Source organism: Culex pipiens, chromosome 1 (genome assembly GCF_016801865.2).
Source record: "Culex pipiens pallens isolate TS chromosome 1, TS_CPP_V2, whole genome shotgun sequence".
Lineage (NCBI taxonomy): Eukaryota > Metazoa > Arthropoda > Insecta > Diptera > Culicidae > Culex > Culex pipiens.
The window spans coordinates 103,613,949-103,628,236 of NC_068937.1; the positions used below are offsets into that span (position 1 = coordinate 103,613,949).

General features: G+C 37.6%; 1 protein-coding gene across 1 annotated transcript in view; it reads left to right on the plus strand.

Moving 5' to 3' along the window:
* Positions 1 to 14,288, plus strand: part of LOC120429011 (uncharacterized) — a 107,050-nt gene that overhangs the window by 68,613 nt on the left and 24,149 nt on the right. The gene's annotated exons all lie outside the window — the stretch shown is intronic.

A 14,288-nucleotide genomic window follows, 5' to 3' on the forward strand; every position in this document is an offset into this window, starting at 1 on the left:
TTAGTTATACTTTCTCTTTTTAAAATAACAATTTAATATTTAAGTTTATTAGCTTTGAAAAATATTTTCAAATTTGAGGTTAAGCAAATAAATCTAAATTTACTTACAAAACTGTTCTTCTCAAAATGCCTGAATAATAAAATACTGAAGATATTTTTTGATTTCTGTTTCCATAACGTATAAAACTTGTTACCAAGAAACTTTTTTTCCGTTTATTTACTTTACCTTACTTTTACTTAACTTATTTTTCTTGAGAAAAACATGACGCTTAGAGAGTATTCAAATAATCCTATTTATCAATGTTTTAAAAATAATTAACTAATAATAGTTAACTAACTTTTGAAACATTTAAAAATTTGTGGAGTTGGAGTCGGAGTCGGAGCCAACCATTTGTTGAAAGCTGGAGTCGGAGTCGGAGTTGGAGTCGGCTAGAGTTGGTAGGCCGGAGTCGGAGTCGGAGTCGGAGCCAACCATTTGTTGAAAGCCGGAGCCGGAGTCGGAGTCGGAGTCGGCTAATCTGAGAAAGCCGGAGTCGGAGTCGGAGTCGGAGTCGTTTGAAATATGACCCGACTCCGCAGCCCTGGTTGGGATAACTGGAACAGTACTCTGGCAACACTGCCATGCCAGCCAGAGTATTTGCACTGGGCTCTCCGGTGACAACTCAGTTGTCATCCGGAGATGTCAACAACAGTCTCAACTGTTTTTAATCTGTTGTTATCGTCTTTTATATTGTGATTCGTTCTTGTTCGTCCAGATCTTGTTCTGTGTGGTCGTGGAGAATGTCTTCTCCCGACCTGTGTAAATAAATAGTTTTGTATCGTTTACGTCGTGTTTTATTCGTGGCCGGTGGCCACGATCAACTCCGCGGGGCACGTCGTAACAGTGGCGACGAGGTGTTCTTCGCGAGTTTGACCCGGTTCGAGTGGAAGATCACCGGACAAACTTGCTTCCCACGCGGGGGAAGAAAAGTGCGATGGAGGAGGCAGCCATCGTGTTCGTCGTGGATGCCGCCAAGGATCCGCCTGTCAAAACGGCGCAGCAGCAGAAGCTGCCGACGGACTTCATCCTGCCAATCCACCAGCAACTTCCCCAGCAGCAACTCGTGACCAGCAGACTCCAGCAGCGGCTCCAACAACAACATTCGCACAGGTGCGACCCACAGCAGCGGTTCCAGCAGCAACCGGTGAGTTCGCAGCGATGTCGTCAGCAGCCGTGTGGAGCGCACCAAGTGGCACGAGCATCGTCCTCCTCCAAAGGTCCCGCCGACGCGGTCGACCGTTCCGCTTGCAGTTCAACCCGCGGAGGCTGCACGGAACGAAGGGTGAAGGACACGCAGCCGGAATTCGTCATCCCGGCGAAACATCCAACTCGTCCGATGGCGTCCATCAACGCTCTCGCCGTCGACGGTAAGGTTGGGTGTGCTGACGTCATGAAGCGGACGGCATCCGATGACGTCACAATAGTGCAACACAGCACATCAACGAACCCGGTCCACATCAAGGCACACCGGTTCCTAATCCGCCGGACGCAACCGTCTGCGGCCAGTGCCATCAAAAGTCCCCGTCGTTCTTCACGCGTTAAAAAAATTGAAGGGGGAGAGAAAGAACGCACTGGAATCTTGAAGGCTGACCAACCACAGCATCACCTTCAGCTGGTCAGCAACGTGCGGTCGCGTGAACGAGCAGCAACAACGTCTTCATCCGAGTCGTCCGCCAGATGCAGTTCAACATGGTGTCGACTCATCGTTCATCAGCCGGAACGTTGTCGTGTTGCGGCCGTACTACCAACGAATCGATGACGTCGCGTTCAGCGCAGCCAAGTGACATCCACCAAGGTTCGTCGCTGTGGGTCCTGCCGGTCCGGTCCATGATCCGGATCTGATCGTCGTCATTTTCAACCACATCTTCCGGCATCCGTGAGGTGCAGCAGCACTGACGATCTTCCTGTTCCCGAAGACCGCTCCAGTGACTCAACCCACAACATTAAAAGGGGGAGATGTTGGGATAACTGGAACAGTACTCTGGCAACACTGCCATGCCAGCCAGAGTATTTGCACTGGGCTCTCCGGTGACAACTCAGTTGTCATCCGGAGATGTCAACAACAGTCTCAACTGTTTTTAATCTGTTGTTATCGTCTTTTATACAACTCCGGGGGGCACGTCGTAACAGATTGTTATTGTAATAACAGACTAATAACACTTTTAGTTATTCTTCGAACAAATCTTTGTTATTATTTTTTGTTATTTTAACAACTAATCCGATCATCCCAATAACAGTTGGAGGTATTCTTCCATAAAAAAAAATGATTCCAAAGTTGTTTTGGCTTTCAACCAATATAAAACTTTGTGTCCCGATTTGTCCCACTTCCCGTTGACGGGTCTAGCTCATTTCCCCGAATGACATTTCCCCGAATGCCATTTCCCCAAAAATCATTTCTCCTAATTGGTCACATCCCCGAATACCACTTCCCCTAATCAGCCACATCCCCGAATGCCATTTCCCCGAATATCATTTCCCCTAATCGGCTATATCCCCGAATGCCATTTCCCCTAATCGGCCATTTCCCCGAATGCCATTTCCCCGAAGTGACACTTACGCCAATTGCCGTTTATTTAAATTTAAAATTACCCGAATTTGCACATCCCCTAATCATCATTTTCGCTAAAGCCTTTTTCCATGACTAACAGTTATTTTCTTTCTTAATTTTCCGAACAAACAGCTTTTTCGGGTATGCTGTTGATTAAATTTTGTAAATTGGGTAGTAAAGCCCTTTGTCAATTTTTATGAACAACGGTAAGAAACACGATTAAAAACCATTTCTGATAACTTTTTTTTCTTCATTTTTATGCAAAAAAAAAGTTATTGACAAGACAACATTTTTTCGATGGATCAACTATGGCCCCCCTGGATCGAGCTGTCAAGTAGGAGCTTTTCTGCCAAGAAGGGCCGTGAAGTGAATTTTTAGAAATTGAATTAAAAATCCATTTTAAATCCTTTGCGATCGTTCAAAGGGTCATTGTACTTAGTAAAGCTTATTTTTCTTGTGAACAATAATATCACAAATTTAAGCTTAATTTTAGGACCCAATTACTAAATTTTTTGTTGTTCAATTAACATTTGTGTTCAACCGCATGATTAGATGTTGTTTTTGAGAAATTTGCAAGGATTTTTTTTTCGAATTTTGTTCAAAAATGCAAAAAATCGAACAAATCCGTATTAACTTTTCAATAGGGCGAATCCGTAGATGTAAACAAGCAGCCTATCCCTTTCTTACTCAACGTGAACTGTCACTAGAGCAAGTGGGATAGACTGTTTGTTTACATCTACAGATTCGCCCTATTGAAAAGTTAATACGGAAATAGTTACATAAGGCTGGTACAAATTTTTGTTGATTATACTTTTCGCCAAATCCCAAACCAGCAATGTAAATAAAATGATCAGTGTGAACTGGGTTCTACTGATACGGGGTACTACGAAAATCGCACGGTATGTTTTTGAATCATAAAAAATAACAAAACTTCTATTGCATTATTATTATCATGTCTATAAGAAAAAGGTATTTGTTTTGAGAATATATAAAAAAAAAGTCTGTAACAATATTCATTGTATTTGAATGAATAGTACCAAACCTTCCAACACCACTTCCCCCCTAAAATGCTACGTCTGTTCTGAGTGAAGCCAAAAATAAAGTTGATCATTCAAGGCCAATACGAACCTTTCAAGAAATATTATATGTAGTTTGATGTGATAAAAAGGGCCATCATTTTTTTTTTTTCTTATAGAGTCGACTCTCTGGCTGTCGATCTTCTAGATATCAATAATTCTCTATCTATCGATGAATTCTTCAGTCCCTGTTTGCTTTAAAAATCTCTTCCGGTTGTCAATAATTTCAGTTTTCATGGCTTGCACAGACATTTTGCTTGGCGAAACGAAGCTTTAAAGGGTGTTTGAAATTTGTGTGTTTTTGTTTGATGGACGTTGCCATGATTCTCTCCCATAGCTGGGTATCAAGAAAAAAATATTTTCAATCGAGTCTTCATTTTGCATCGTTCTGTAATCTGATGATTCTCTTCCTCGACGGTCCCTTGGATATTGACAAGCAGAGAGTCGACTGTAAAATGCGCGCGCGCTCCTGGGCACCGGGCATTTCGGCTTGACCGCGTTCGGGGAAATGGCGTTCAGGGAAATGACTATTCAGGGATATGACTAATCGGGTAAGTGGCATTCGGGATTGTGGCCCATTCAGGAAAATGGCATTCGGGAATGTGGACGATTAGGGGAAATGGGAAATTCGGGTAAATGGAATTCGGGGAAATGACTATTAGGGAAGTGTCTTTTCGGGGAAGTGGCATTCGGGGAAATGTCCCTTCGGTAATATGGGTTTCGGGGAAATGTCATAGATTCCCCGTTGACCTAGAGTGCTCATATTTTGGCCAGATGCTATTGTGGATGTAGCTGGTAGTTGGATTTTCTGGTATCCAAGGTTGTTAATCGATTAAATAATCATCGATAATATTCTCGTCTGACGATAACGATAATGGTTATCGTTATCGTCGGGACGATTACGATACTCTATCGTTATGGACTAAAACTCATTTTCAACATCATTCTTAAATTGATTAACTCAACCATATCATGTTCAATTTTAAATACTTTCACTAAGACTATATTTTTTGAAAATCTAGAAAATTTCAAAGTTTAAATATGTACTCAAAAGTTTTCACACAATTTTCAAATTTTCATAATTTGCATTATGGGTATCAAACGAAGCGAATTTTGTATGTGTCTTTCACTTCATAGAAGTTTTTTTTTTTGTAAAATACTAAAATTTTCTCCAAATACCGTTTTTTTTTCGAAATAAAACTCAATTTTTTATAATTTGCATTATAGGTTTCAAACGAAGCGAAATATTGTATGTTCCTTTTACTTTATAAAAGTTTTTTTTCTAAAATACCAAAACTGTTTACAAAATACCGTATTTTTTAGAAAATACTAAAATTGTTTACAAAATAGCGTATTTTTTCGGTAATACTCAAATTTTCAAAATTTGTTCTATAGTTATCAAACGAAGCTAAATTTTGTTTGTTTTATTCACTTTATAAAATATTTTTGTAAAATTATAAAATTGTTCACAAAAAACCTTATTTTTTTCAAAATTACTCAAATTTTCATTGTTTGCATTATGTGTATCACACGAATTGAAATTTCGAATGGTTTTTAAATTTATTAGAGTTTTTTTTTAGAAAATACTAAATTTTTCACAAACAACCGTATTTTTCCAAAAATACTCAAATTTTCAAAATGTGCAATATGGTTGTCAAACAAAGTAAAATTTAGTAAACTTTTTCACTTTATTAGATTTTTTTTGGAGCATACTAAAATTTTTACAAAATACCGTATTTTTTCGAAAATAATCAAATTTTCAAAATTTGCAATACGGTTATCAAACGAATTGAAATTTTTATGATTTTTAAATTTATTAGAGTTTTTTTTAAATACTAAAATTTTCAGAAATTACCGTATTTTTCAAAATACTCAGCTATATATATAAAAAATTTCAACGGTTTTGTTCCAACGCGAATCAATTCAACACGGAACGTCGGATCGAGGTGCTTTTTGTTGCGTTGGGTTCGAATAAGTCCAAGGAAGGTCCCTACGCCAAAAAGTGACAACTTTGGCCACTCTGGAACCGATTCGGGAAAATCAGCAGATTGTATGGGAAAAGTTACGTAAAATTAAATTTAGATCACAGGAGGCTGAAGAAGCAAAAAAGTTAAAAATGTCATCAAATGAAAAAAAGGCAGAACGAAGTTTGTCGGGTAAGGCTTGTATTTTCTAAATATGCAATATAGGTATCAAACGAAGCGAAATTTTGCATGCTTCATACAGAAATTCAAATTGTGTATGCTTTATATCATACAAAATTTTGCGTCGTTTGATACCCATATTGCATGTTTAAAAAATTTGAGTATTTTCGAAAAAATACGGTATTTTTTGAACAATTTTGAGTATTTAATTATACTTTGAAAGTTACTAGATTTTCAAAAAATATTTTCTTAGTGAAGGTTTTGAAAATTTAACATGATATGGTTGAACTAATTGATTTCAGAAAGATTTAAAAAATGAGTTATCGTCCATTATCGGCGATAAGATTATCGCCGATAGAATTATCGAAATAACGATAACGATAGATTATCGTTATCGTCCTGACGATAACGATAGCAGATTGTTGAGGTCGATGCGAGATGGGTATGCCTTGATCAAATATTTTCCTCTCATTCCTCTCATCTTGGGTTAGTTTTGAAAAAAAGGTCATAAGCGCCAGTTGTAAACAAACCCGTTTTTCGATTGGTTCTCGATCAATATACGAATTATCAATGTTCATCAAATTTGAGTTATACATCTGCGCGTGCTTTAAATGCTCTTTACTGAGTGAAGAACATAGACAATTTTATTTGTTTCAAAGAAAATATTAAAGATTTTTCGGAGGTCGCTCTGGCTGTTACGACGTATTGCAAACTAACCAGAGTCTTGTAGCTCGAACTTGAACGTGTGTAATTTTTAACGATTCGTTTGCCTACCAAAACTTTACGAACAAAGCCGTGCGGCAGCGCGAGGATGACAATTTTCAGAATAAATAATTTTGTTTGCTCACTTTTTATCATTCCTCGCCGTAAGTTATTGTTTACGTTCGAGTGCCAATGAACACAAACACACACCATTTTCAAGTTGGCGAGGGTGGGAAGCAGCGAATCTTTCGCTTTCGTTTCAAAGTTTCATAATTTGCATTGGCGGCGGTGGCGGTGACGATGGCGTCGCACGTTTCACTTTCTCCACGTGGTTCAACGCGCCATCACATCGGTGCTGATGCTGGTCGGTCGGTCTTGGAGGAGCGGCATTGTTTCCCATCGATAGGGCTCTTCCCGGAAGCCGGTCGGTCGGTTGGCGTGATTTGCGGAACGATGCTGGTCCGATCTCGTGGTCTCGTTATGTAAATTATGGTTTTAATTTCGTGCCCAGCATTGGTCGACACGACAAAGTTTATGGCCCATCTTTGGCATTTTTTTGTGCTGCTCGGTAAATTGAGTATAAATTGAGGCAAATTGGACGAAAGTTGGCAAACAATGCAGTGGTTGTTTGTCAACAATTAGTCGACGTGAAAAGGAATGCTATGCAATAGAAGATGGATTCAAAACAAAGTTGATTAATTTTTGTTCGGCAATTTCTTATGTTGAGCATTTATTAGAAAGCCTAACTAATAGGCGGGACAGCTCGAGCTCGATCAATGTTTGCATCAGGACACTGTGACGAGGAGTTTGTCATTTTTGGGATAAATTGTATTTTTGAAGTGGGCCTTATAAAATCAGCATGTTATTACTTGCAACAAGATTGCAATAATGTAATTTTTTTTCTTAATTCACATTAGGCCATTGCCAATTTTATTTCACGTTTACTTTTTTAAAAGAAATCGGAAAAGTGCCCCGATCCCTCGTCGATTTTTGTGTAACCTTGCTCTAAGGAGTCATTTTTTGATCACGAATCCGAGGTCCATTTTTCGACATCATGTGACGGAGGGGCGTTACGACCCCTTTCATTTTTCGGCTCGAAACAAAAATAGTTTTAAAATCGCCGCCATTTCCCGTTACTCAACTGTCAACAATCGTGAGACATGTCATTTTATTGGAAATTTAGAGTACTTTTCGTGTCTAAAATAACCCAGAAGAGTCATTTTTTTTATTCTTGACGAGTTATCAGAATTTCACAAAAATGTTTTTTTTTTTATAAAAGTGATGATTTGACCATTTTTGACCAGTTTTTCGAAATTTTAACCTCAGAAACTCAATCGTGTGCATTTAAAAGTATTCTTTTTTCGAAAAGTTCAGCAAATTTTGCATAAGAAAGACCCTTTGGACGATTGATTTCAAAAGCACACGAGTTTAGGGGTTAAAAATTCGAAAAACTGGTCAAAAATGGTCAAAATTGTCACTTTTTCAAAAAACTTTTTTTGGAAAATTCTGATAGCACGTCAAAAATACATACAAACATATATATCAACATTTTTGTTTTGTTCTTGTCTGTTCTACATTTTGTAGAACATTACACTCTAAAAAAATAAACTCGCTAATTTAGAAAAAAAAACACGACTTCTTAAAATGCTGAAAAAAATGAAGGGATCGAAAATATGTACCTGAAAGCATCTCAAACTTGAAAACGTTACATTTTATCAACAAAAAAAAAGGCAAAAGTACTGTGCCGATGGCAAATGCGGTTTTGCTTTCAAAAAATATTTTAATAGTAGTTTATGCAACAAGTTGCAAAAAGATGATTTTTTCAGCACGAGTCGTACATTTATCCAACGAGGTTCACCGAGTTGGATAAATATGACGAGTGCTGAAAAAATCAAGTTTTGCAACGAGTTCCATACAACTTTTTTTGCAATTTCGAAAAACACCCATTGAGTGAAATTTTAAGTCGAATTTTCAGGTATTTTGTCAATAAATCGTTTAAATCAAAAAAATGTTGAAAAGTGTTACTTTTCGAAACAAGTGCTGAAAAGTTCAACTTTTCAGCACCCATTTCAGTGCTGAAAAGTAGAACTTTTCAGCATTTATTTTGAAAAGTGTTGCTATTCGATTCTGTTATTTTTGGTACAGAAAAGTAGGCTATTTCGTCGTTCAAGAATGACAGGAAAAGTAAGTAGTTTCACGACGGAATTGCAAAAATATTTTTTTTGTCCAAGTTTTTGAAAAAAAAACGATTTCTTAAACATAAATCATATCTTCTAAACCAAATTTTGCACCACAACTTACTATGGCTTAGAAGATGTCTTGTTTAGTTCCCTAGAACATATAAAAAAATCGAAAATTTGAAAATACGAGACAGGGTTGCCAGTTTATCAATGTTTTGGACTCTTTGGAAAGGTCTTTTACCTAACCAACGATGGGACGGATAATAGACGCGGACATAATTTATATACATTTGAATGAGATCCGGATATTTGTGAAAACACATTTTTACACATAACTTTTGAAGTACTTATCAAAACTTCAATTAATTCAATAGTGACGTATGGGACCCTAAACCGTGTCGAATGCGCCCAGTTTGAACAAAATCGGTTCAGCCACTGCCGAGAAAGCTGAGTTACAATTTAGGTCACACACATACATTTGTTCAATTTTAGATTCTGAGTCGATAGGTACACATGCAGGATGATAGCCTTACCTCAGGTGAGGAGGGCAAACACCGGAGTTTTTTTTTTCGTGTTGCTATGTTTTTCTAAAACTCCTAACCATAACCTACAACTTTGCCGAAGACTCCAAAGCGATCAGAAAATTCCTTCTCAAGATACGAAATTTCATGCATACATTTACATACCTAAATTGTGAGACCAGTTCCCAAATTTGTATGGAGACTTGTTTAGAAAAACTAATAATACAAAAAGATTTCTTTTTAACATAGGACAAAGTTCCAAATCAAAAAAATAAAGTATTTAAAAAAAAAGCGAAAAAAATCGTAATTTCAACAAAATTCGTACTTTTAACCAATCAGAAGGTGGGTCGAAAATAGGAAGGTCGGATCCTAGGACCAAAAGACCCAAAATAGGGGCAAAACATGTTTTAGTTTTTCGGGATAGACAGCGATATAAGGTTTTTTTTTCATCAAAAATGTAATTGAGCAGGAGCTTTAGCTTTAAAAATTAACTTAGGGTAGGGTAGTCATCAATGAGACACTTTTGGTTTTCAACTTTCAACGATTTTTCAAATTTTTTCATCAGCATGTTTTAATGAGCTTTTAGTTGCATTATCTTTCTTTTAATGTGTTCTAACATTGACCAAAATATGAGACCGATCTGACGTCTACAGCCAGAGTTATTCAACTGTCTCATTGTAGACGCACTTGGCAGGAACAATGAGACAGCTGGGGAACAATGAGACACTCTACGAAAATCAACATTTTTCTAACAAAACATCATGTTTTTGTATTGTTTCATTGCAGGTGACTTGCCTTGAACATTTTAGAGCAATTTTGCCAACATGAAACTTTTATTTACAAAAGTTACACTAAAAAGTATTTAAATTTTGTAAAATCCATATATTAATACCAAATAACTTTGTATTTTTGGTTAAATGAAGTTTAAACTCTATAAATATGCCAAAAATCACTTTTAATTCATGTTTTGAAAGATTTCTATCGATTTTGAAAAGTTTATTGAAGAAAAATCAAAGTGTCTCATTGTTACCCATGGGCTGAAATGAGTGGGGAACAATGAGACAGCCCTGGATTCTGGGTATATTCTAAATTTTGGCCAAATCTAATGAAAGGACATTGTAGCCCAACTTAATCCCTATGGAACGTCGAAAGAAATTTGAAGAAATATTAGTTTTGGTGTAAATGGCAGCTTACGAGCGAAAAAGTATTTTTTGTCCATAATTTACTTTTACACCCCAGAATCAAACATTTATGAATAACTTGTCAAGGGAGCGTCCATAACCAAAGCCACTATTATGGCAGACGTGTATCCAGTAGACACACCTTTCCCCCAAATATGAGCCTGATTGGTTGAAACTACGACTTGTGAGAGCCATTTTATCATTGTTCCCCGTGTCTCATTGATGACTACTCTACCCTATTCATGTAATATAAGCTGGCTTTGAGAATCAGGGTTGAAAAAGAATCGCTTCTAGCGAATATGATTGCTTGATGAAAGGCCCTATGAGTACCTATGATTTGATCTCGTTTTTGATGACTGCCACTTGATCGTTGAGATGGCAGGGACGATTTATATTTTTAAAGATTCGGTTCTTTCGCCAACTTGCTCAAAATGCAATCAATAGCGGGATACGGGAGTAAGCTGAATACACTACATTTGTTTATAGGACCTAATAAAAACAAGTCTAAAGATGATGCTAAGACTTTTCATCGATTTTTCCGATTCCCAAAACAACATTTTTTTTTTGCAAAGCTTTTGATAAATGCTTGGTTATAGATGAAACGCTCTTTGAAGCTTTTTTCTAATTACAAAGTGTTGATTTATAATATAAGATGCTCGATGAAAATACATGCCGTTTCCCAACCCTGTGTGATTTGCACTCCATAATCAGCAGTTCTCTTGGAAGCGTGGAAACCACAATTCTGGTGCAAAATATTAATTATGTATAGTAAACGAGTTAATTAAGTGTCGATCAATTTCGTGGGAGAACCAATAATTATATAACATGCAAACCTACCTTTCCTAGTAGCGGAGCAAAATGTTTAAAATGTTTGCTTTGTTCACCATGGTTTGGACGTTTTTCGGATGAAATTGATTTAGAGAATTTTAATCAAATTGCATAACTTTTATTAGAAAAAATATCGAAAGTCATCATTGACAAAAAAAAACCCTTTTTGCCTTCCTCACTGAGGTAAGGCTATAATCCTGCTCGAAAAATGAACTTTTGAAAAACAGCTCGTAGACCTATATTCATATATACCTATCGACTCAGAATCGAAAACTGAACAAATGTCTGTGTGTGTGTGTGTATGTGTGTGCGTATTCCCCTTGGTGCTCAAAATTCTTGCCAAGTTTTCTCGGCACTGGCTGATCCGATTTGAGTTAAACAAGTTGCATTCGATTCGTTTTGGTGCCCCATACTGCACTATTGAATTGTTTGAAGATCCGATAAGTAGTTCAAAAGTTACGTATAAAAAAGTGTTAGAGTTGCGAATCAGGTGCTGGAATGTTGATGCCGGATCTCAATTATCTATATGAAAACTATGTCCGGATCTATCATCCGACCCATCGTTGGTTAGGTAATCAAAAGATCTTTCCAATGAGTCCAAAACATTGAAGATCTGGCAACCCTGTTTCAAGTTATGACCACTTAAGTGATATTTATGTACTTTTTTGAAGCCGGATCTCACTTAAATGTATGTAAACTATGTCCGGATCCATCATCCGACCCATCGTTGGTTAGGTAATCAAAAGACCTTTCCAATGAGTCCAAAACATTGAAGATCTGGCAACCCTGTCTCGAGATATGACCACTTAAGCGATATTTATGTACTTTTTTGAAGCCGGATCTCACTTAAATGTATGTAAACTATGTCCGGATCCATCATCCGACCCATCGTTGGTTAGGTAATCAAAAGACCTTTCCAATGAGTCCAAAACATTGAAGATCTGGCAACCCTGTCTCGAGATATGACCACTTAAGTGATATTTATGTACTTTTTTGAAGCCGGATCTCACTTAAATGTATGTAAACTATGTCCGGATCCATCATCCGACCCATCGTTGGTTAGGTAATCGAAAGACCTTTCCAATGAGTCCAAAACATTGAAGATCTGGCAACCCTGTCTCAAGTTATGACCACTTAAGTGATATTTATGTTCTTTTTTGATGCCGGATCTCACTTAAATGTATGTAAACTATGTCCGGATCCATCATCTGACCCATCGTTGGTTAGGTAATCAAAAGACCTTTCCAATGAGTCCAAAACATTGAAGATCTGGCAACCCTGTCTCGAGATATGACCACTTAAGCGATATTTATGTACTTTTTTGAAGCCGGATCTCACTTAAATGTATGTAAACTATATCCGGATCCATCATCCGACTCATCGTTGGTTAGGTAATCAAAAAACCATCCCAATGAGTCCAAAACATTGAAGATCTGGCCACCCTGTCTCGAGATATGACCACTTAAGCGATATTTATGTACTTTTTTGAAGCCGGATCTCACTTAAATGTATGTAAACTATGTCCGGATCCAACATCCGACCCATCGTTGGTTAGGCAATCAAAAGACCTTTCCAATGAGTCCAAAACATTGAAGATCTGGCAACCCTGTCTCGAGATGTGACCACCTAAGCGACATTTATGTACTTTTTTGAAGCCGAATCTCACTTAAATGTATGTAAACTATGTCCGGATCCATCATCCGACCCATCGTTGGTTAGGTAATCAAAAGACCTTTCCAATGAGTCCAAAACGTTGAAGATCTGGCAACCCTGTCTCGAGATATGACCACTTAAGCGATATTTATGTACTTTTTTGAAGCCGGATCTCACTTAAATGTATGTAAACTATGTCCGGATCCATCATCCGACCCATCGTTGGTTAGGTAATCAAAAGACCTTTCCAATGAGTCCAAAACATTGAAGATCTGGCAACCCTGTCTCAAGTTATGACCACTTAAGTGATATTTATGTTCTTTTTTGATGCCGGATCTCACTTAAATGTATGTAAACTATGTCCGGATCCATCATCTGACCCATCGTTGGTTAGGTAATCAAAAGACCTTTCCAATGAGTCCAAAACATTGAAGATCTGGCAACCCTGTCTCGAGATATGACCACTTAAGCGATATTTATGTACTTTTTTGAAGCCGGATCTCACTTAAATGTATGTAAACTATATCCGGATCCATCATCCGACTCATCGTTGGTTAGGTAATCAAAAAACCATCCCAATGAGCCCAAAACATTGATGATCTGGCAACCTTGTCTCCAGATATGACCACTTAAGCGATATTTATGTACTTTTTTGAAGCCGAATCTCACTTAAATGTATGTAAACTATGTCCGGATCCAACATCCGACCCATCGTTGGTTAGGCAATCAAAAGACCTTTCCAATGAGTCCAAAACATTGAAGATCTGGCAACCCTGTCTAGAGATATGACCACATAAGCGATATTTATGTACTTTTTTGATGCTGGATCTCACTTAAATGTATGTAAACTATGTCCGGATCTATCATCCGACCCATCGTTGGTTAGGCAATCAAAAGATCTTTCCAATGAGTCCAAAACATTGAAGATCTGGCAACCCTGTTTCAAGTTATGACCACTTAAGTGATATTTATGTACTTTTTTGAAGCCGGATCTTACTTAAATGTATGTAAACTATGTCCGGATCCATCATCCGACCCATCGTTGGTTAGGTAATCAAAAGACCTTTCCAATGAGTCCAAAACATTGAAGATCTGGCAACCCTGTCTCAAGTTATGACCACTTAAGTGATATTAATGTACTTTTTTGAAGCCGGATCTCACTTAAATGTATGTAAACTATGTCCGGATCCATCATCCGACCCATCGTTGGTTAGGTAATCAAAAGACCTTTCCAATGAGTCCAAAACATTGATGATCTGGCAACCTTGTCTCCAGATATGACCACTTAAGTGATATTTTTATACTTTTTTTTTTAATTCCTAAGCTTTGTCCGGATCCATCATCCGACCCATCGTTGGTTAGGTAATGAGTTTTTTGAAGATCTGGCAACGCTCAGTTTCAAGTTATGACCGCTTA